Below are 23,376 nucleotides of genomic sequence, written 5' to 3' on the forward strand. Positions count from 1 at the left end.
CAAGGCACTTTCAATCAGATTATACAGATTGGGTCCGATTATACAGATTGGTCAAAAATGTCCTATATAAGGAAACCAGTTGATTGCATCAAAGTCTTGACAAGCAGCATTCACACCTGGAGAAGCGTAGAGCTACAGGGAGAGTCGTCTGCATTGTACATGGCTTTGCAGCAATCCCTCATACTGAGCAAGCATGAAGCGACAGTGAAAAGAAAAACTCCCCATTAACGGGAAACCTCCAGCAGAACCGGGCTCAGTATGAACGGTCATCTGCCTCGACCGACTGGAGGTTAGAGAAGACAGAGCAGAGACACAATAAGAGAGACAAACAAGCACAGAAGCACACATTGATCTAGTAATCTGTTCTACATTAGATGATAATAATGGGTGAGCTGTCTTCTCTGGATGATGTCACAGTTAACAGAATAGACCAGGTGTACCTATTATGAAGAAAAAAAAAGAAAAGAGAGAGAACAAAAAGTTAAAATCTGAAATGATGAAAAGCAATGCAAACTGGAGAACAGTAGAAATCAGTAGAGAGAGAGAAATAGGCCCTGATGTCCTCCAGTAGCCTAAGTTTATAGCAGCATAACTATAGAGGTAGCTCAGGGTAACATTAGCCACTCTAACTATAAGCTTTATCAAAAAAGAAAGTTTTAAGATTAGTCTTAAAAGTAGACAGGGTGTCTGCCTCACGGACCAAAACTGGGAGTTGGTTCCACAGGAGAGGAGCCTGATAGCTAAAGGATCTGCCTCCCATTCTACTTTTAGAGACTCTAGGAACCACCAGCAGACCTGCAGTCTGAGAGTGAAGTGCTCTGTTAGGAACATACGGGGTAATCAGAGCTCTGATATATGATGGAGCTTGATTATTAAGGGCTATATATGTTAGAAGAAGAATTTTAAATACTATTCTTGATTTAACAGGAAGCCAATGAAGGGAAGCTAAAATTGGAGAAATATGATCCCTCTTACAAATCCAGTATTATGGTTTTATAGCTAGTAGAAGCATTTGTGTTGCAGGATGCCAGACAGAGGAGGTCAGGCTGACCAAAGGCTTTGACCTGGTGGCACGATTCAACACATTGGGACCGAAATAAATAGCTACCTTGACCGCGTTGCAGCAGGGAGCTCGCTGTGGCAGCAATTATTCAGCTGAGAGCCAGCCCCACCGTGTTACCGCAGCAGAGAAGTCACTGCTTAATTTTCAGTCATTTTCTGTTTATTATTCCTTATGTCAGTTTCAAGTTATTTCAGTGACTATTGTGGAATTTTCTTTGATTAACAGAGGGGTGCCAACAATTTTGCCCATGTCTGTAATCATGTTACTAAAAATATTATTCAACTTTATTGCAGCATGATTTTTCATCAATGTATAATGAAAAATCTTCAAATTTTTACATCTTATGTTGCCTATCAATTTTTGTATATATATATATATATATATATATATATATATATATATATATTTATATATATATATATATATATATATATATATATATATATATATTAGCTTATTTTATGTTATATTACTTTTACTTTTAGGCCATTATTGAAAAGGGCAGCGAGGCCTCAGTGAACCTCTCGACCCATATTTGTCTTTCTCTTGATGCGTTGTACTGTAATTTCCCCCATGGGGGACAATAAAACAATTCCATTCGGTTAAATGCTTTTACCCAAAAATCAGGCTTTTCCATGGTCACAGACAGTCACCAGGGTGGAGGAGATCTGTCCGAAGCAGGTCACACTGTTGTTCTGCAGCAACTATGTGGAAAACAGAGATTGGGCCTAACATCATCTCTCCCCCATCACAGTTTAAACCAAAAACAGCTACTGCAGTTTTGCCACCTCCCAAATTCCCATCTTCCCACCCCACCTGAACCCCACCAAACCACATTTTTTAGGAAAAAGAAGTTTGTAATTCTTTTGTGCAACAAATGAAACAAATATGCATCCAGAAATCTGGAGGGAGAAGATTTACCAGGAGAAGCATTATTGTAGAGGAAATGAAAAAAAAAAACAAAAAAAACTTGGTTTTTTTTGTCGGTACATGGCAGTGCTGGAGCTACCAAAGGTCTCAGACTTTTGGAGGACAAATTCTGTATTCCAGAGTTCAAGAAGTATGTGGGAGGAGTGGATACATCATACATGTGCATACATACCAGATGCCACACAGTAACCCAAAGGAGGCCAACCACAGTTTTCCTGAATTTTCTGGACATCCCTGTCACCAACAGCTTAATCCTCCGCAAGGAGCTGTGTGCCAGCCAGCAGAAAAGGTCTAAAACATGGCAGCAGTTTCAGAAGAAGCTTGCTGCATTTCTCCTTGGAGTCTCACTTGACAACATGCCACAGAGGAACCCGTCTGAAAATCATTTCCCTGTATCCGCAAGCCAGGGACAGGAGAAGGCCCAGAGAGCCAGCATGAGGAGACGGCAGTGCACCGCGTGCAAGATGAGCTCCTCATGGCAATGTGAGTTGTGCAGAATGGGATTCTGTCTGCAGCCGAAGAAGAACTGCTTTGGGGCCTAGCACAGCAGATATAAAAACTGGACTTTTATTATAAAAACTGGCAGAAACACTGATAAAAGAAAGGCCAGGGTTGATGCAAGTTTAATTGTTCAAAATAAATTGATTTATCGTTATATTTCAGTCATAAACTTGAAAAATCTAAATCTGTTGTTTTTATCTTTAAACTCCAGGGAAAAAGAGGCAGATGCACACTTATTGTAAACTTTGTGACAATTCTACTGCTGTAAAAGTTAACAAAATATCAGGTGGCTGATGTATATTTGTAATCGTAAGTTAAGGGTTAATCTTACAGAATCCTATTTAGAAAGATAAATAAAAAATCATGGAAGCTAATTACCGTTTGTGTTACTCTCAAAACACAGGACACGTGGCTCACATTGACTTACAACCCGTTGCTGCTGATAGTTTTACATATATAGCATGTGTTAGCCTGTAGCTACTGCTAGTCAGCTGACTAGCACTGCACCATGTTTGCTGCCACCCTGGTCACCTGTTAAGTCTGGAACACAAACCATAAAATGCAACTAACAACTATTTCTAAACTCAAACTTTCCTTAAATTATTCCAAAACATTTGTTGGTAAATTGCACAAGTTGTAAATTGTGTTGAAGGAGTTTCTCAAGCTGGAAAACAACGTTTTTATCCCACAGTAGACCTGTTTTCCTCCAATATCTCTCCGTTCATTAGAAACAGTGGATCAACCAGTAACTCAGTCTCTGTGTGTCTACTGGTGAAACCCGTTTAATGTACCTTCCATTATGCTTTAATTTTCACTGAAGTGCCAAAAAAAAAAATGTTATCCAGAACGCATAAGCATTTGAAGAAGTGCATATTACACATTATGTGGGTGCACATCACTGGGCATAAGATATACAGTATACTGAATAATTAGCAATTAACTTGGTAGAAATGGCATGGAAGAATGTATTTAATATCCATTCATCCATTGTCTATACCCCGTTATCCATGCAGAGTCCTGGTGCCTATCTCTAGTGGTAATTGGGCAAGAGGTGCAGCCTGGACAGGTCTCCAGTCCATCACAATGCAACATAGAGACACACAGGACAAACATTTGCGCAAACATGCACTCACACCTTAGGGCAATTTGGATAGACCTATCAGTCATGTTTTTGGACTGTGGGAGGACACTTGAATGCATGTAGAGAACGCACGTATGCACAGAGTGAACATGCAAACTGCATGCAGAAAGACCCCAGGCTGGGATTCAAACCCAGGATCTTCTTGCTGCAGGGCAACAACTAAGCCAATGGGCAGCCCTTTAATAATCATAACAATAGTAATATTAATTATTGTAATACTGATCTTTATCTTTCCAATATCTCACATATAAAGGCTTTTTCCATTTGAATCAGACATGACAAATATTTCATTTCAAAGTTTATTTGGTAGGGACAGACACACATCGACATAGACAAACTGAACATGACAGCAGTCCCACATTTGCGTCATAGTGCAATAGCTACTGCTAATTCACAGCACTTGTCCCTAGATGGGCTTTTTTTTTTAAAAGTGCCACTAAAAATTTAAGTAATAATCATTTAAAATAGCACAACATAATATTGACATCTAAAAACATACAGTAAAATATCAAAACATCAAAAATGCTTACAGTTTACATTACAGTACTATTTTTGGCATAACCACAGTTTTGTTTGTTTTTTTAAACAAATCACCAGGAAGTGAGTTCCATATTACAGATCCTCTTACAGACAGAGCACTTTATCCAATTAGTTCACCCATAGACAAAAGTTGTTTCAACATTTTGTGCACCATGGCTGTTTTTTGGTCTCTTTCTTCATCTGCTGTCACTTTCTCTGCTCTCCATTTTATCTCCTCTCAGTCTCAGCTCTCACACACAAAGTGATGCTCAGCTTCTCACAACCCCCCCCCCTTCTCAAGCTCTTCCAAAAAATGTCGACGTTTTTGAAAACGTATGGCTTAGAGGGTTGAATATTATAGAAATATTTGCTACCATCAACAAAAAAGCTCAAATCTATCCAAAAAGTGGGAAGTTTAGCTAGTTTGGATTTACATGGCATCACACGGCAGTATATCACAAGATTCAACCGAAGCAATGAAGTGAACAAAATGTGGTCTAATTCCAAATGATAAAGGAGCATAGCGTAAATTCCAGGATCTTTGCAGAAGTTTATCCCCTCTGGCAACAAGCTGAAATTACACCATTGCTGCGCACGTGCATGAGAGAAGAGGAAAAGTATCTGCCGCTGTGACTGCACAGGACTTTTGTTTAGAGGCCTAATGTCTTCTGAGGTAAGAAAGCTATAAATATTGATGTTAGCCTGTGTTCTCTCGCTGATGCATCGATTATGGCGGAGGCTCAAAGTAGCCAGGTGATCGAGAGCATGCAACGCGTCACACCCACATGCACGCCCAGAGCATTCGGCCCAAATTACACTTCCATGAACTAAATATCCAGCCTATAGAGGCAAGTGCAGTAAATAGAGGATAACTCATTTTACACGTTGGGCAACTGTAATGGAATGTATCGGAAAGAAAATAAATAATATTTAACTTCAAAACGTGCACCGTGCACCTTTAATGTGTTTCATTCTGTTGAGATGTAGAAGTCAATGAAATGCATTTCATGTCTTTAGTTTTACGAAGCAACTCTCTGGATGGGGCGATTGACAAAGAAGGACCCATTTTTCCCTATCTTTATCCTCCTTCTCCCCCATGATTTCCATCCATGTTTAGTTCATACATGACCATATATTGTCTGTATTTCTCGTTCATTTTTACTTTGTTCTCAATCTTCAACATGACTGACAGGATGAAATTAGCTAAGTGTAAACACTTTATGCATCCATTTGCATCCTATCATTCCTTTCATCACCCATCTCAAACACCTTCCCGAGCTGTACTTTTTTGCACGTTCCTTTTTTCAGCTGTTTTCTGCATTTTCGCAGCTTAAACACAGAGATCCGGCGAGAGACCATTGTGCTGTAGCTGTTCCTCTACAGTAATGACTGAAGGTCACCTTTAGAGATTGAGAGGTGGAAACACACAGTCTCAAAGGAGCTTCTGTGAAAGTTTTTTATGCCAGAATACAGAACTCTGTGTATTCAGCAAGTGGTGTAAAGTGAGATTTGCAAGCTTGCAGCAAAGACTCAGTCAAATAATTGGCATTTAGCATTCAGGGAAAATGTTGTCTTTATAACACGTAATTTTTTTTATAATTTTGACTGTTTACTTTTTGATACTCATTGATACACATTGATAAAATAAATGCAAATGAAAGTGACTGACCTTTTAAAAGCTTTTTGTGTTCTTACAATGTCCTCACATTATTACCTTAGTGTACTGTTGTGTATTCGATTAACCATTTTAAGATGCTGCAGCCATGCGTGTGATAAGCGTGGGGAGACACAGTTTTTATAGCCCTATTACCCTAACTCTGGTAATATGAACAAACTATTAGTCTCACCAGCCCTGACATTAATGCCCAAATGAGCAATAATCAACACAGACAGTAATCCAGATGCACGAGTAGCTTGCGGTTGTAAAGAAAATTAACGGTAAAATGAAAAGTTTAGAACCGGGATGACTGTGTGTGGGGGGTGTGCACACTCGTATATAAGATAGTTCTCTAATCTAAGAAATGAACTAGTAAGTTCCTCATCTTCACGGCACATTGTCAGATACTTGTCTGTAGCATTGTTTTCTCTTGTTAAGCACAGGTCTTAGACTTAATGTAAAACATTTTAATGGTCTCACAGAGGATTTCACAAAAAATTAAAAGTAGGTAACCGCAACCACTATAATGGTATGATCTGTTTGTATTCAGAAGATGAATGTTCTCAGTCTGAAAATGTAACAGATTTGCAACCTTTTGTGAGAATTCAAAGTTAGAAATTCTGAGGCATCTTACCATACCCAACCCCCAAAATGCCATCTTTAGTAGCTTATCTATTGTTATTCTCATGCCATTCAATTAGTGGTGCACACAGTAGTGTTGGATATTTACAGTGTTTTTCAAAGAGTGAATTTGAATGAGTGCATTCGTGAGTGGCTTTAAGTTTTTGCAAACATTAAGTGAGTGCAACATTGAATAGAGCTCTATTCAGGAGTAGCTCTGTATTCTATAAAACTTTCTGGATAATCTTTGACTTGTGCAGAGGAGAGTTGTTGCATTTCCTCTTCAGGACCCAAACATGTTGTAAAAAAAAACTTTATTTTAACAGAAAAAGTGATACTCCATTGCTGGATTTTTGGGTTCTGATCCAATCCTTACATCTATATTTAAATGTGGGTATGACCTATGATCACGGCAAAAAAGCTTGTCATTTATTAGTCAATATTTGTACTATATATGAGCAGAGCAGCTCAGGGAATTGGAATTTACTATTTCACTGCAAAAATGGGAACCAAGTATAGTAGAAAAAAACAATATTCTGTATATTACATAATTGAAGAGTTTGTCAACTAACATGTTTTAAGAGAAAAATGTTTTTTAATTTTAAAAAAGGAGCACAATTCTTGCAGTGTTTTAAGGCTAATGAAATAATATCCTATTGACGTTTCACTCTTTTTGTATTCTTACAATTAAAACAGGGTGGTATATATATCCGAAGAACTTTACTGAAAAATGAATAATTAACAATGAGAACAGGGTAAAGTTAAAACATTTAAAGCCTGGTTGCAAAGACTGACTAATGACATAATCAGCATTCTAGTTCACGCATGAAGTGCTGATCTCTCTCTCTCTCTCTCTCTCTCTCTCTCTCTCTCTCTCTCTCTCTCTCTCTCTCTCTCTCTCTATATATATATATATATATATATATATATATATATATATATATATATATATATATATATATATATATATATATATATATATATATATTTTAATGTGGCTGACAGGAAAGGTGGAGTACTGTAACCATGAAATCAGCTGTAACCTCTGTGGGCTGAAATAAGAAATGTTCTAGTCAAATAAAACTATGACAAAACAGAATGTCTGTTTATGAATATCTTCCTGTTCTGCTTAAATGAATTGCATTAAATCAGCTTGTGTTACTAAACAGTGCAAAACAATAAGCAAATTCCATTAGTTTTTTTCGACTTACAACTGGAAGACAAAGTTGTGTTTAATGTGATTGTGACTTCCAATGTAAATGGAATTCGGTCTATGGTGGAGATCCATTTAAGACTAGAAACAAATAACCGCCCCAAGCACTTATTGTTGCCCTACTACGAAGGTTGTATGTTTTAAGTAACCAAATATAAACATTTAGAAGATTCAAAGAAACAGAGACTGAAATTTGTAAAATAAATTAGTTCAAACACAATTATGCAATTAAGACAACCATTTGATTCTGACATTGCTCTGATAGGGGCATACACTTTCTTATTGAGAATGTATAAATAATTAAGTATTGTCCTTTGTCACCTATGTTTGTCATATTCTAATTTAACTCTATTGAATTTTGATTATTCCTTTTTTTGACAGACATTGTTTATAATGCCTTTTGGTTAATTAGCTCTACTAATAGTGATAAAAGTGCTCTCTAACAAGAGTGAGAAACTTGGATTCTAAAAGAGCACAATGCCAGTGCTACCCTATAAGATGAATCTTTTTCTCTGCTGCTTTCTTTCAGTTTACACTCAGTAGTTGGTGCCAGACTAAAGCAGCTGCTGCACATTGTTTTCCTTTGGTAGGTTTTTTTTTCTACCATGTAGCAGAAGTGAGCAGCAATATGTCGCTTTCATCTTCCACCACTATGATTCTTGCATATCTGTTGTAAATGTTCCTGAAAAAACAATACAGAAATATTTAAAAACTATATGTTTTTTTTCAGACTTTACTGCAGTTGATGGTTTGAGATATGAGCCAATATTAAAGTTGATGTTGGGTACATCATACAGGGCAGTTTTATTACTAGTAATTATGTTGTATTAGGATGCAGCAAATTAGGATAATGTTTCTTTAAAAGTAGCTGTCATGAATTGTGAGGCAGAAACAGGACCAACGTGCAGATAGGAACTTGGGTGCAGCATTAGTGAAAGGATTTAATAACAAAATACAAAATCTTACAGACAAGCATGAGGAGAACATAACATAGAGCAGGACAGAGAAATGCGAAGAGTAACAAAGTAACGGCATTAAGGAACATCAGGCAGTACAATGGAAGAATCTAGTGGTGAGCATTCTACCCATTTATGGTCTGTCCTTACAACCCCCTGTAACATTGGATGAACCAGATGCTCTATAGGCAGAAGTGCCATATTTTTTTGCAACCTTTTTTAAAATATATACTGATGAAATCCTAAACAAAAATAAAAAAAGTTATACATCCTGTTTTTGTAAGTGTAAAGTTGTTGAAAGAAATTAAGCTGCCAAAATGGTAATCCAAGAACGCAATCCACCATACCAATCAAACTTTACAAAGTCCATCTGTAGTTAGTTTACTCACAACATCATGTTTGGGCCCTAAGAAGTTACTTTAAGGCTAAACCTGTGGTCGCTGGAAGATAAGTGTGAAATGTTCTCGCTTTTCTTTGGGTTACTTGGCAGATGCACACACACAAAACAAGCTGCTATGCCTACAGGCAATGTTTGGTAAAAAAAAAAAATCATTTTCTTACCAGAAAGAAACAGCTGTAGCGGTCGTGCTGTTGACTAAATGATCAAACTATCTGCAGTAGCTGTGAACTGCGTTGTGTTTTTCTGCCTTCAGCTTTCTTCTCTTAAACTCATGATTCCAGTCATTTCGAAATTCTGGGTGAACAGGGATTCCATTGGAGGTGAGACAAAACTTTTTTTTCCTTCCACGAGCTCGCTCATATTTCCTGCTAATAGATGATAAAGCTGTTTACAGGTTTTCTACACTAAAAGGTATTTTATGTCACAAGACTCTGTGTGCTATTATTGGCCATCAGACTGCAGTAATAGAATGATGCATCATCATTAGTGCCTTCCTGTTTTACTGACTCGAAGGGTTATTTGTTTTTGTTTTGTTAGTTGTTGTTTTTTTTTTTTCAAAAAAGTGTCCTGAAATTACACTGTCCAATACATGGAGGAAGTTGCTCTGGTCCGAATCAGACTTTTTACAAGTTATGTTGTACCTTCCAGCAGGACAAAAGCCTTCTGCAAAAGAAATCCTCAAGTTTTTTTAACCTTTTTTTGGATTGATCATGACATGGATGACTAAGAATACTCACCAACAATCCTCAAGTGGTTTAAGGGAAAACATTTAAATATGTTCATGTGGCCTAGTCAAAGTCCAAACCTCAATCCAGTTTAGAATCTGTGGTTAGACTTGAATGCCGTTCACAAGCAAAGCTCATAGAGACTTAATCCAAAGCCGCTTGCAGCTGTAATTTCCACAAATGGTGGCTCTAAAAAGTGCTGTCTTCAGGGGACAGTTATGCACGTTGACGTTTTCTGTTATATTGTCCTATTTGTTGTTTGTTTCACCATAAAAAATACATTTTCACACTTGTAGACATGTTCGGGAAATTGGTGCAAACTCTAGATAGATAGATAGATAGATAGATAGATAGATAGATAGATAGATAGATAGATAGATAGATAGATAGATAGAATTGCTTACTTCTGCAAAAGGCAGTCAAAGGCTATCAAAATTAACTTTGCATGTGCACAAAATGTAAAATTATATACGAGTCATTAAATTAAGACTGGGGACGTAAGTATTATATGCTCCAACTAGCACTTCAGACACGAATGAGCATGCATATTATTCTCATAAACAAGTTCAAATTAAAATATCCACTTGAGTGGCTTTTTTGGCTGAGCATGCCTTGGTGACTTGCTTTTGCTTGTATTGCACCTTGACAAGACTTTCTCAGTCTTATCATGGTGCAGCCTTACATATAAATTGAGGTATGGCCAACTCACTGCTGCTACTTTTTTTTTTCTTGCCTCTGATATATGAGCATGACTGCACTCCTTTGTAGGGGGACTTCTTCAGCTGCCAGAATACCGTGTTTAAGCACATCCTAATGACTGACAAGCGAGCAGGATTCCATGCAAATTAGGCGATGGTACCAGAGTTGAACCCCTGCATCTGTCTCACCAAATTCATCTCTGTGCTTCTTATAGTATTAGCCTCAACATTTTTGTGGTGCTTGGGTGCAACATAGATAAAATAGAAATACAGCAAATGATAATAGCGATGATGAAACATTCAGACCCCTTCAACCTTTCCACATTTTCTCATGTTACAGCCACAAAATGCAATGTATACATGTGCATACACACACACACACACACACACACACACACACACACACACACACACACACACACACACACACACACTTATCAGTAGCGACTGGTGTTATAATATTTGTGGGGTGTGCACTAGAGGTCAGAGATTACCACAACAACAAACTCCACTTGAAATACACTAAAAAAAAATAATAATAAAATAAATACACTAACGCTCAAAAATGTTGGTTCACTCAAAAATGTCCTTATATTTTTTTTAATGAAATGCATTTCTTTTACTTAAAATAACATTAAATTAATCATAAGTGCAGGCTAGATGTTGGTGTGGCATTCTGTCTGTATTGGAGTGGCCAGTGCAGTCACTAGATTTCAACCCTATCGAGCTGTTGTGGGAGAATCTTGACCGTGTGGTGCATCAGAAGTGCCCATTAAGCCGATCCAAGCTGTGGAAGGTGCTTCAGGAAGCACAGGGTGACATTTCCTCAGATTACCCCTGCAAATTACCAGCTGGAATACCAAAGGTCTGCTAGGCTGTAATTGCTGTAAATAGAGGATTCTTTCATAATACCAAAGTTTGAAGGACAAAATTATCATTTCAAGTACAAAACATTTATATCCTTGTCAGTGTTTTGACTGTATTTTCTCTTCATTTTGCAACTCATTTGATCAATAAAATGGCAGTTTAGTCTGAAAAATATTAAATTTTTTGGGTGACCACAAACTTTTAAGTCGTAGTGTACGTACAATAAAAACTTTTGGAAGTCAATGTTTGGAGCATTTACTGGGACATTTGTCATGTTGGGATTGAAATGACATCATGTGTAATCCCCATATATTTTTTAGAGACCTATGTCAGTCAAACAAAATATGTCTTCCTAGATTTTATTTCTCTAGATGAGTTTTTGTCAGATGTTATTGCAGAAAGTAAAACCCTAAATTTTAAGATCAATATTTCAGAGGAATAATACCATAATAAAGCCTAGAAGCCATAGCCTTGCCACAATAATTATACCCAGCGCAAAATCCTTCATCTGTGGTTTGCAATCTGAAGGTGCCATCTTTTTTTTAACAGATGGCACGAAAAGACAAGACTGACTGAATACTAATTTAGCTCATCCATCTGTTTTCGCCTTACTCTCAAGAGGCATACATGAAGTGAAAGGGGTTTTTTTTCCCCCTCAAGGATCACAAGGACAAGCAGGAAGACTGTTGAAAACATATTTTTTTCAGTGGATGACACCCTAATATATTTGGCATTATAAGGCATATGTTTGTTAAAAGAAAAACATTACAATACCGATTAAGAATTTTTTTCACCTGTGAAAGATGTTGGTGCGATTGTGTTAAATCGAAATGATCTATAATGTTTTGGATTGATTCCAGATGCTGTTTTTTTTTTTTTTGTTTTTTTTTTTGCTTTTTTGTATTCTGTTGTCTTTGCTGTAACAGTGCCTTGCAAAAGTATCACCCCCCCCCCCCCCCCCCACACACACACACACACACACACACACACACACCCTTGGCTATTTTTATGTTCTTTGTTTGTTTGTTTTTTGCCTCACAACCTGATTTTAAAATGGTTGTTTGATAGTTTGCACCATTTCATTTAAAAAAAAACATGCTTACAACTGTTATAATTCATGATTTTTGTGTCTTGTTTGTGTTTTGGATATGGTTAGGTTTGGGGGTTGGGTTTGGGTAACCCTAATCTTAACCGCTATCTCCTCGGCCTTCTCTGAACTGATCAGATTGACTCAGCTCACCTTTGCCATGCCTGATTGTCTCCCTACTGTACCTGCACTCTGGACTATTTAAGCTCACCTCAGTCTCTGCCTTCTTGTCACATTATTGACTGCATTTTGCTAGTAAGAAATACAAACTCTTTTCATGTGCTCTTGTCCTCTTGTTTTTGACCACACTTCAGATCCACAGATCCCTCCATTTTTGCTTCGCCCAAGACAGCTTAACTTTGTTGATGTGATACCTGGACAACGACCCACGCTCTTCATTTTGGCCTACAAGGGCTGCCTGGACCCTCTGAGTATTGTTTTTCTCTGCCTCCCTGTGAATGACCGTTGCCTGTTTGTTGACCTCACTTTTGGATATTGGCTAAGGATCTGTTTTAAAGGAGTATTTGTGTCTGCACCGCCTTTGGGCCTCAGGACTCACAAACCATAGAGAATTGCTTTTTGCATTCTCCCAAAGCTTTCATTCTGAAGGATTTTCAATAAATACACTTTTTTTTCTCACTCCTGTGTTATGGCTGAATTTCTTGCTCTTCTGTGCTGATCCTTACAACAACATTGACTGAGTAATATTTCTTTTATTGTGAAGAAAACAACAGATGGGAGAAAATAACTTAACGCTTTAGCGTGCATTACTTTTCACCCCCTCTATAGTCTGTAATTTTTAGAGCTTTGGAGTCTCTATGAGCTTTGCATATCCTACCACTGGGATTTATGCCCATTCATCAAGGCAAAACTGCTCTAATCCTTCATGCTGTATGGTTTTCACCAATGAGCAGCAATCTTCTGGTCTAACCACAGATTCTGAAGTAGATTGAGGTCTGGACTTTGACAATGCCATTCCAGTAAGTTTAAATGTATCCTGTTAAACCACTCGAGTGTTGCTTCAGCAATATACTTTGGGTTGTGGTCCTGCTGGAAGGTGAACCTTTGTTCCAGTCTCAAATCACAGGTAGACTCACTCAGGCTTTGCTGAAGAATACCCCAGTATTTAGCACTATACATCTTTCCCTCAATTCAAACCAGTTTCACAGTCACTGCTAATGAACCAGCATGATACTGCTACCACCATGTTTTGTTATGGGATTTGTGTTCTCTGGTGACCGAAAAATAAAATTTTAGTCATCTGACTAGAGCACTATCCTCCCAAAAGCAAGCCTTCTTATTTTTAACACTAACCAATGGCTCTTGTTCAGGCTTCCATAAACCCCAGCTCCATGGACTGTACAGCTAGTTTTGGTCCTATGGACAGATTTTTCCATTCTCTGTTGTGGAATTCTGCACAACAACTCTATCAGGGTTACCTTTGGTTTTCTTCCTGTACTGCCTCTCTGATTAAAGCCCTCCTTGCCTGATCTGTGAGTCTAGGTGTGCAGCCCACTCTTGACAGGTTTGTTATGGTAGCGTGTGCTTTTCATTTGAAGATGATGAATTTGGTGGTGCTCCAGGTGAAAGATTTGTCCCTGACTTGTTTGTAGAGCTCCTTGGTCTTCATTGTAGGATTCCTCTTGCTTAGCCGTGTTGCAGCCTCTGGGGCCTTTAAGAAAAGGTATGTTAACACTGACGGATTGTGTGACAATTACTCCACATTTACACCGTGTGCCTTTTTGTCCTAAAAACTTCACTGTATCAATTAACAAATGTGTGTGTGAGGGGGGGGTATATATATATATATATATATATATATATATATATATATATATATATATATATATATATATATATATATATATAATACATACATGTATGTATGTATATGGGATCGCATTAGATCAATTACTGGGCTATATACATTTCCTTTAAATGCACTGAATTAAGAAGAAAAATATAGCTTCTCTGCACTTAGTGAACTCACCTATTGTATAACATAATTTGTAAAAAGGTCTGGGTGCATAAAAAACAAATAAAGTGAAGTAGTTTAACATTTAACTTCCATGGAATGTGTAGTTTTGGTCTGACTTCCATTTATCACTGGCCCTTATTGCACAATCTGCTCATGCTTCTCGGAGCACTTCTACACTGTGCAACAGAGTGGAAGGCTTCCAACGTAAATTACAATTGCAACAAATTCTGGTGAACCGCGGTGCAGGGCAGAGCAAGCAGCAGTGTAAATATGGGGTTAGAGTGCACACAGGTGGACTTCATTTCTCTAATTATGTGACTTTTGAAGGTAATTGTTTGCACCAGAACTTTGTAGGGGCTTCAGAGAAAAGGGGGGTCGATACATGCGCATATGCATATCATTTTATTAATCATTTATTTCACTCATTTCATTTCACCAATTTACACTATTTTGTGCAGATTTATCACACAAAATTGGGATAAAAAGCATTAAAATTGTCAAGAGGCAGATAGGCAGGGAATCCAATATTGAAACAAGACATGATGTTGTCCTTTAAAAAGTTCATCAAACAAAACTTGATGCAGACAGAAACCTCTGCATGAGCAAGCATGGCGATGAAGGGAGCTGGCTAAAGCTTGCTTACTTCACGAGTATGTAGTATTTTGTTCTTGTTGTCAGGGTGGAGAGAACATGAAAAAAAGTTTGTTTTAGCTCTTCAAACTTCATGAGAAGATCAGCTGCTGATGACTGCCCCATTATAACACATGTCCTCTTTAAGATTAAAGAAATTTAGATATGGCAGGAAGAAAGGAGGAGAGCGAAATGTTTGAACCTTGTTAGTTGCAATCACTGAAGAACAATTGAGGGCTGGCGGGGAAGGGGAGAACAGAAATGGAGCCAGGTACAGGGCAGGCAGAGACCTGAAAGTAGAGGAGCAGACAGAAATAATGGATCACAGAGCACTCTGCCGCTTTTGCAAATACTATGAACATTGGAGGTGTGTGCTGCAACAGGGGTGGGACTCTGCCTCTTGGATAATTTATAGACGGAGCGCTGTAAATGTGCGGAAGTGGCATTCTAGAATCCTCTTCCCCGAAGTGACATCACATTACATTACACTGCCACTGATCTCAAGTGTTAAACAGTTCTTTATTTAGCTTAGAAACTTTGTATTTGATGTGGAGAGATGGATATGAAGAGAAATTATGAATATGTCATTTAAAAACCATTTGAATTATCATTTTCAAATGTTAATGCATTTTAAAAGGCAGCTTACCACTGATAATGTGTGTTCTGCCAGGGGTTCTGCAAGAATAAAACCTTAATTAGAAGATGGAATAAAGACAATGTTGTCTGACGTATGCAAAGTGTCATAAAATACCACTTATAGTACTAATATCCTCCTTAGCATGGAAAAATCAGATTTGTCACACTATGATCATTGCAATGTGTGAGGACCAACTTATGATAAAACAGGCTAATCCATTTTTGTTTTCAGTATGGGTGAAAGTCTATGATCAGATTTTAAAACAAAAAAAAATTAATGACATTTTACTCTATTCTCAGCTGGAATGCCATATGTCATAACCCTCAGTTGCTCAATTTGCTAATCACATAGAGGTTATTGTGTGTCACATATCACTGAAAACTATTAATTACCATTCATTAAATTGATTAAACATGTATTATGCTATACTTGATTTAGTAGCTTAGTGGTGTGTGGAGTTAATTTTGGGATGACTATGGGTTTAAGTTGAATCATATTTTAATACTGGTAAAGATTTATAGGCAAAATTGAAACTGTGTTACCTAGTAAAATTACTGGGTTGTTTTTTTAGACACATCATCATAGTTCTGGAATGATTACACCTATACCCCTTTAACACCGGATTTATATTGCCATGTCATCTACAAGTTCACCTAAGCCATCCAATTGTGGCTGGATGTGGAGAATGAGTAAAACTATTTAAGCCTCAAGAAAATCATGACTCTGTTACTCTTTTATTACTTGCCAAACACAGTGTTTCTAGGGTAATTCTCTGGCCATCATATTACAATTCCACTGTTGCAGATACATCTTTACTAAGATCTTCTCTTTTTTCCTTTTTTTTTAAACATGTCCTGTCTGGCAGTGTACAATTGCTGTCTTAATGCCAAAGAGAGTCCAATTGATTTTGCTTTCACAAGTGGAGCATTACTACTTTCACCATAGTGCTCCGTTAGATTAACATATGCAAATAACTTTATTAGATATAAGATAAGATAGATTATTCTGGGACTATTTAACGTTCAATGGACACAAAAACCGGAAGGTACAAGAGTAAAAAAAGAAAAGAAAAAGATGAGACAAAATGCTAAAACGAAGAAAAGGTGACAAAAACAGAGGAGAGGAAAAGGTGAGAACTAGATAAAACCCTCAGAGTCTCCTTATACCCCTGCAGAGAGATATATAAAAAGAACAGCAAAACCAACCCATGAAATATTACAGGTAGAAACAACCAACACATTAGTAACATCACTGAAGGATATGTAATAATGTATTATTTAATACAAGATGTGTAAATTCACAACAAAAGCTAACTGTTGGGTTTCCTGTATAGAATTGAATCTGTAAGCACCTGGATCCAAGCACCTGAAGGTGTTTGCGAGAGTGAACTTGTGTATGTCAGGTTTATCCTTTAGTAAAATGCTTATTAGTGGTTTTGAGGAGCCAAAGACCCACCCCTTAGAGCGGAGGAAGACACCGGGGAAACCAGAACCCCAGACACCCTAAAGTACTCCCAGGGGAAAGGGGCCCAAGAGGGACCAACACCGGGATAGCTGTCTTCCCCATCCAAGGGAAGAGCAGAGAGGAGCCCCAGGAAATCCCCAACAACCGCATGGCCAAGCCCCCAGGAGCTGCGGCGACAAGCCCATGGCTCCGCCGGCAACCAGCTACGCTGGAGTGGAACCAGCCATGGGCCCAGAGACTCGAGGCCCAGAAGCTCCCTGCCCCCCGTCGGGGCCCTGACAGAGCCATGTGTGCTAGATGTGTGCTGACTCACTCCAGGCCCTGCAAAGCAGCCGCCTGGATTGAGTCAGCACACATCTAAGCACCCAGCCCCGGACATTAAGGACCACTAATGCGCCAGCGGGAAAAGGTGTCTTCCAGCGGAGGGGAGCCGGGCGGGTGGGGATGGGCTCGACACTTAGTGGAGACCTGAGATGTCCCAGGAGAAGGGGCAATCCAAAACACAACCTGACAAAAAGACAAACAGAAAACGAGGTACACTGTTACATTGACACATTCCCACCCTAGTGCCCCCACATATATACACTCTTACTCACAAAAATGCAAAAGAAAAGAAAAAAGACGCTGTACACACAATCGCCTAACAAATCCTGTACTCCCAGGTACTGGTACTGGTACCCTAGTGGGGTATCTACTCTCCAGCCCTGGGAGGTGAACCCCATCATTAGGATGGGGTGGGGGGGGGGCTTCATCCAAACCCAACACTCCCCACAACCCAACTGCAGTGACTGATTGAAATGCATTGACCAGGTGTGCTCTATGGGATGAATACACTGCCTTTCCTGCCACTATGCTCCCTTATGTCCCATCAAGGACCCTAATATGATGTTCTCCCTATAAAAGTCTTGGAGATGTCTCAAAGGGTTTAAGATACAACACGGATGCCACAGCAATCCCAAATGGCCCAACAAACCTCACCAAGACCCTGGAGAATTCTTGATCTCACAGGTCTGTGTTAATTTTGTGTCAAGGCTCTGTATGGTCAGAAATTATTTTTTCTATCATGGAAATAAAGTCTCATTTTCCCTTTAAAACCAGATGATATGGCTCCCTTCCTCCTATTCTTCAAACTTTTCAGTTTGCACTTGTCTCAGTTCTTCCTGAGGTCTGAGAAAGAGAACAAAGGCCTTTGTTTGAAATCACAAGGTCGAATGGAGGTCAAGCCAATAGAGGATCAAAGCATGTGTTCCCAGGCAGTGAAGAGGAATGAGTGCCTTTGATCTCTACCTTACTGTGGACAGGATGGTGAACTCCTGCTTGACGCTTTGGATCTCTGTTTATTTTACCTCAAGGGTACATTTCTCGGAGAGAAATTTATATACACAGTATAAGAAGGAGAACAAGCAGAAACACTTGATTTTACTGCACAGAGAAACAAAAAAAAGTGTAAAACAAATCACACAACTGTAATGAAAACTGTAATAGCAGTGCTTAAATGTGTTATCCTTGCTGTTGATATCATTGAGAACCGCCCTCATATTTTATATTATGAGGTCAGAGACAATGTTACTTTACCATCGCCTATTAAACAACAACAAAAAAAGCACCAGTAAGTCGACCTTTCAATCTGAAGGACCTGAGCTGAACAATGCACCTACTTAACTCAGCAGTACGCTGTAATAACATTGCACTGGTCTGAAGAAAAGTGGACAGAGTCCACTTCTTTGATAACTGTTGTTGAGCAGGGTACAGATTACACATTATAAACTGCGGGCACTTTGAAAATAAAAAAACTTTTTGTGAAAATGTTTTGTAATAACTAGCTTATTTAACTAAACAAATTTTAATCCGACAGCATATACTTTACCGTTCAGTAATTCCATTACTTTTCAATTACACACAAAATATATTTGTTTTATACCTTTTTTTGTTTTGTCTATTTGATAGATTTTTTTTAGTTCATCTAGTATTTTTTACAAAAGAGAAGAACAACCAAATAAAGAAAAAAAATGTAGAATATGAAAAATATGTTTTGTCATCTTGTCTTTTTCAGCAATTATTAAACTATTCTTAAACATATTTTATGGTTCTTTTGGGATTTCATTTGAGTAAAAGTGACCAGTGCATATTATTCTATAAGTTTCCACTCTTGATGCCTTGCAGTAACAAAATCCTGAGTTAGTAAGGAGCATGTCTGTTATACATGTGCATGTGTACAGGCTCTCCAGCTTTTTCCCAAAGTCTAGCAACATGTGCCAGGCTAACTGGCTGCTCTAAATCCTCCTTAGGTGTGAGTAGAGCTGGCTGGCTCATTAGACATTATAGTTAAATGCTAAAGGTGCCTTGGCATTCAGGGGGTGCCACAGGTTCAGGGATAATTCCCCTTCAATATAATTACAATAAAAACTAGTTATTGCTATTAACCCTTAAGATGGAAAAACTAACCTAGATTTAAATGTAAAAAAAATACCCAACAAATGATGATAATTTCTAGATGACTTTACTAAGAGGAAATCTAGAAAAACTATAGCTGTAGCAGGTGGGGGAAGGGGAGGTTGAGTAGGCAGTGGCATAGTTCATCAGTCTGGCAGATACAGTACAAAAAGCGCCACTAGAGGTCTGTAAAATGCCTTTTTTGTATATAGTTTTGCATATAGTTGTATCAAGGTATTTTATACAGCTTTTTATTTAGTTTTCTTTATTTTTTGTATATAGTTGAATATATATATATATATATATATATATATATATATATATATATATATATATATATATATATATATATATATACAATTTTTACACATACGCCAGACAGATTAATAATTTCGCACCTTTACCAAAATACCAGCAACAATCTGCATTATCCCAAACCAAGGAATATATTTTGAAAATGTATTATTTTATTTAGGAAATACCTTAGTTGTCATAACTTGGCCTACATTAGGATTAAAAAAATCCCCATGAGCATATGAAGTTTAATGATAGGGTGAGGGGAATTAGTAGCTATCCTCTTGTCTTTGACCATTGATAAAATTGACATTTGCAGTTGTTGGAAACATGACAGTTGAGATAAGAACAGAAGGTGAAAATATGTGTGTGTGTGTGTGTGTGTGTGTGTGTGTGTGTGTGTGTGTGTGTGTGTGTGTGTGTGTGTGTGTGTGCAGGGATCATACCTCACTGTCTGATCACTGGAATGAAAATACAGACTACATCAAAACTGAAGTACCTCACCACCAAGATTTTATTTAAAGCTTTTAGTATCTTGGCTGGCAGTTTTAGCATTAGGAGTCAAGTTATTATGGATCAAATGTTGGTCATCATTTGGTCAGTTAGCCTCATTAAGGTAATTGAGGGGGAAAGGACTCTGATCATTGATAGATAATATTGGCAAAAGGAAAGCCAGACATTCATGAATCCTGCCACCTGCCATATCCTAGCACGCTCCTCACATTTCAGCAGCTGCAGTGCTCAACATATGGGTATTACTGGCATTGGTACGGCCTCTCTTTTGCACCACAGAGGCAAACATTGTGAGGCTTTTGGCTATAAAGAAATATTAAACGTCATTAGGTTTTAGAGCTGAGCTATGCTGTTGTTGTTTTTTTTCGTTTAAAATATTCAGCCTTTTCACTTTTTGTCACATTCCAACTACACACTTCATAATATCTTAGTGTTGCTCTGCCACTGTCACATAAAATCCCAATAAGTCCACACAATGTTCTAACGCATGCATCTGCTTTGGCAAAGCAAGTGTAGAATGTTTCTGCAACAGGACTATTCAATGTGCTTTATATGATGAAAACATAAAAAGTACATTGCTGTAGCACAATAAAGGAAAGCAAATAAAAGTTGGAGTACAGATGAAAATAATGATGTTTCTGCAAATAGTTGAAATTGAACAGTCAAATGCAACTCTAACTAAATGGGGCTTTACGTTGAGTTTCTGTGAAGTTTTAGTAATAGCAAGTAGTAAGTCTGGAAGGTTGATACAATGGCAACAAATCTTTAAAGCAACAACGTGTAACTTTTGACCACTAGGGGGTCTAGACCTGAAGGTTCTAGGTTTAGCACTCCTCTAGGCCACTAGCATGTGGTAGCTTTCTTGTTTAAGGGGTGCTCTAGGTCACTTGACTTTCTCAAGCTACATAGCCCAGTTTTTGAGAAGGGCAGCCTGCACGGACCATAAATACACATTAAGTGCTGTATATTGACATGGAAAATCAAATAATATGTCTCAAATTTGGCAAATATGTGGGTCAAAAGTATTATTATCTAAACTGCAGCAGTTCCAGAGGAAAATAGTGCAACCCCCTGCAAACAAAAAACATGTATTCTCCCTCTCCTGCAGAGGCACTGGCTGACGTCACTTAAAGGAGCAATAAGTGCAAATGACACCTAGTGTTTCAAATCTGAACAACACATACACAACAGCCTGCCACAGACAACAGCCGTTTCCTCAACAGTCCGTTGCTGCTGTGAAATCCCGATGAATCTTTACTTAAACTGGATAGTTAGATGATGTTGTATTCTGTTCTATTTCTGGTCTGATTCTCTTACTGGCTTCCATGTTTGCAGGCTGCTGCTCTATTGCTAACATAAAATACCAAATGTTGCACTCTTTTTTGGGGACCCTGTGAACTCTCATATGATTGGTTCAGGAACCAGGGAGTAAACACAGGATACTCACAGCACCAAAGTAGCTGTGTCAAAACCTCTAATTCTGAAAGGATAAAAATAATACTTCCACCCAGGGTGACAAATGAGAATTGTTTTAGATTATTTTACAGTAAATTCCGTACTTATTGCCGCTTTAAGTGAGCTAAGTATAACACATCTACACCTAGCCTAAAGTTCACAATCAATGTAAACACAAACCTTGCAACGTTAACAGGCAGGCAACATTGACTTTTTTCCAAAAATAACGTTGCAAGTCACACAGTGATGGGTTTTTTTCACAGGTAACCGATGCAGGTGACTTGTTGGGAAGCACCATGGTAGGAAAAACTTGTCAAAACTCCAATCCATCTCTCTAACAGTTTCTGTAATTTGTGTCACTGGGCTTAAAGTGGTTCATACCAAGTGAAACCTGTCACTGTGGCAAATTGCTGCCAAATTGCAGCCAAACTAAGCTCATCACAGAGCACCTTTTTTTCCATTTGTGATGTGGGCTAAACTCATACACAACACACTTTTCAGATTTTTTTTAATTTCAAAAATGTGTATAATTTCTCTCCTCTTCACAAATTTGCCTTACTTTGTGCTAATCTCCCACATGCACAAAACAATTAAATATATTAAAGTTTCCAATTACAACATGACAAAATCTGGAAACAACTGAGGGGTATTAATACGTCACTGTAGTAATTCTTACCTAAACAAGGAAGAGTAATGCATGTACACGTTATCTAATAATTTATCTTTATGAATTATCTTGATATAATATTTTGAACAAATAGAGCTTTTAAGTTTACCCTTTTAAAACACATAAATATCAAGCAATCTTCACAGAAAAATTCTTTATTTTTTCTTCCTTTTTCACTCTTTCTTGTTTTCCACAACTTTAAAAACTCCATGCTTCACTTTTACAAATCCAATTTCTGGCACTTTTCTGTCTAGGCTCTCAAGCAGAATTGAAGATTGAGTTTTCTTTATGCGGTTTTCCAGGAAAATGCTTCCCAGTCTTAATCAAAAGTAATTTTTGAATGCCTTGAAAAAATGAAGAATCTCTCTTTGCGTACTCAGCTGGCTCTTTTTCTCACATTTTTTTCTTTGCAATCTAGCTATATCTGGAACATACTCCTACAATATGCCTGGGCTTGATGGTAATAACCTGGATATTTACTTTCTATATTATTTCTATTTTTTGAGCAAACAGGTAATGGTGGATTTATTGTAGCTTAGGTTCCAGATCATAGATGTTACACTTTTTAGATTGTCTGAGTGGTTGTTTTTTTTCTGCTGTGATAATTTTAGCAAATGTAATATGAGCATAATCATGGTAATGCATCTATCTTATCACTGCAGTCATCAGGAGCCAGAAGTCTGCAGACAGCAGCAGAGGACGCTCTGTGTCTTTATTCCACAAACCTGATCCGATCTTAGAATAGAATGATGTGTGCAATGATGTGTATTGCTAAAAGCTCTGTCCATTTTTGCCCCCGCTCCTTTCAGGCTGTAAGGGATTCACACCAAATCCATTCAACATTTGTTTGGCTTGCACCAGTGAACTCTGTCACCATCAGAAACTGTGACATTTGAGGATGAGTTGGGCTAAAGCACTAAGCCCCTC

Source organism: Fundulus heteroclitus, unplaced genomic scaffold (assembly GCF_011125445.2).
Source record: "Fundulus heteroclitus isolate FHET01 unplaced genomic scaffold, MU-UCD_Fhet_4.1 scaffold_175, whole genome shotgun sequence".
Lineage (NCBI taxonomy): Eukaryota > Metazoa > Chordata > Actinopteri > Cyprinodontiformes > Fundulidae > Fundulus > Fundulus heteroclitus.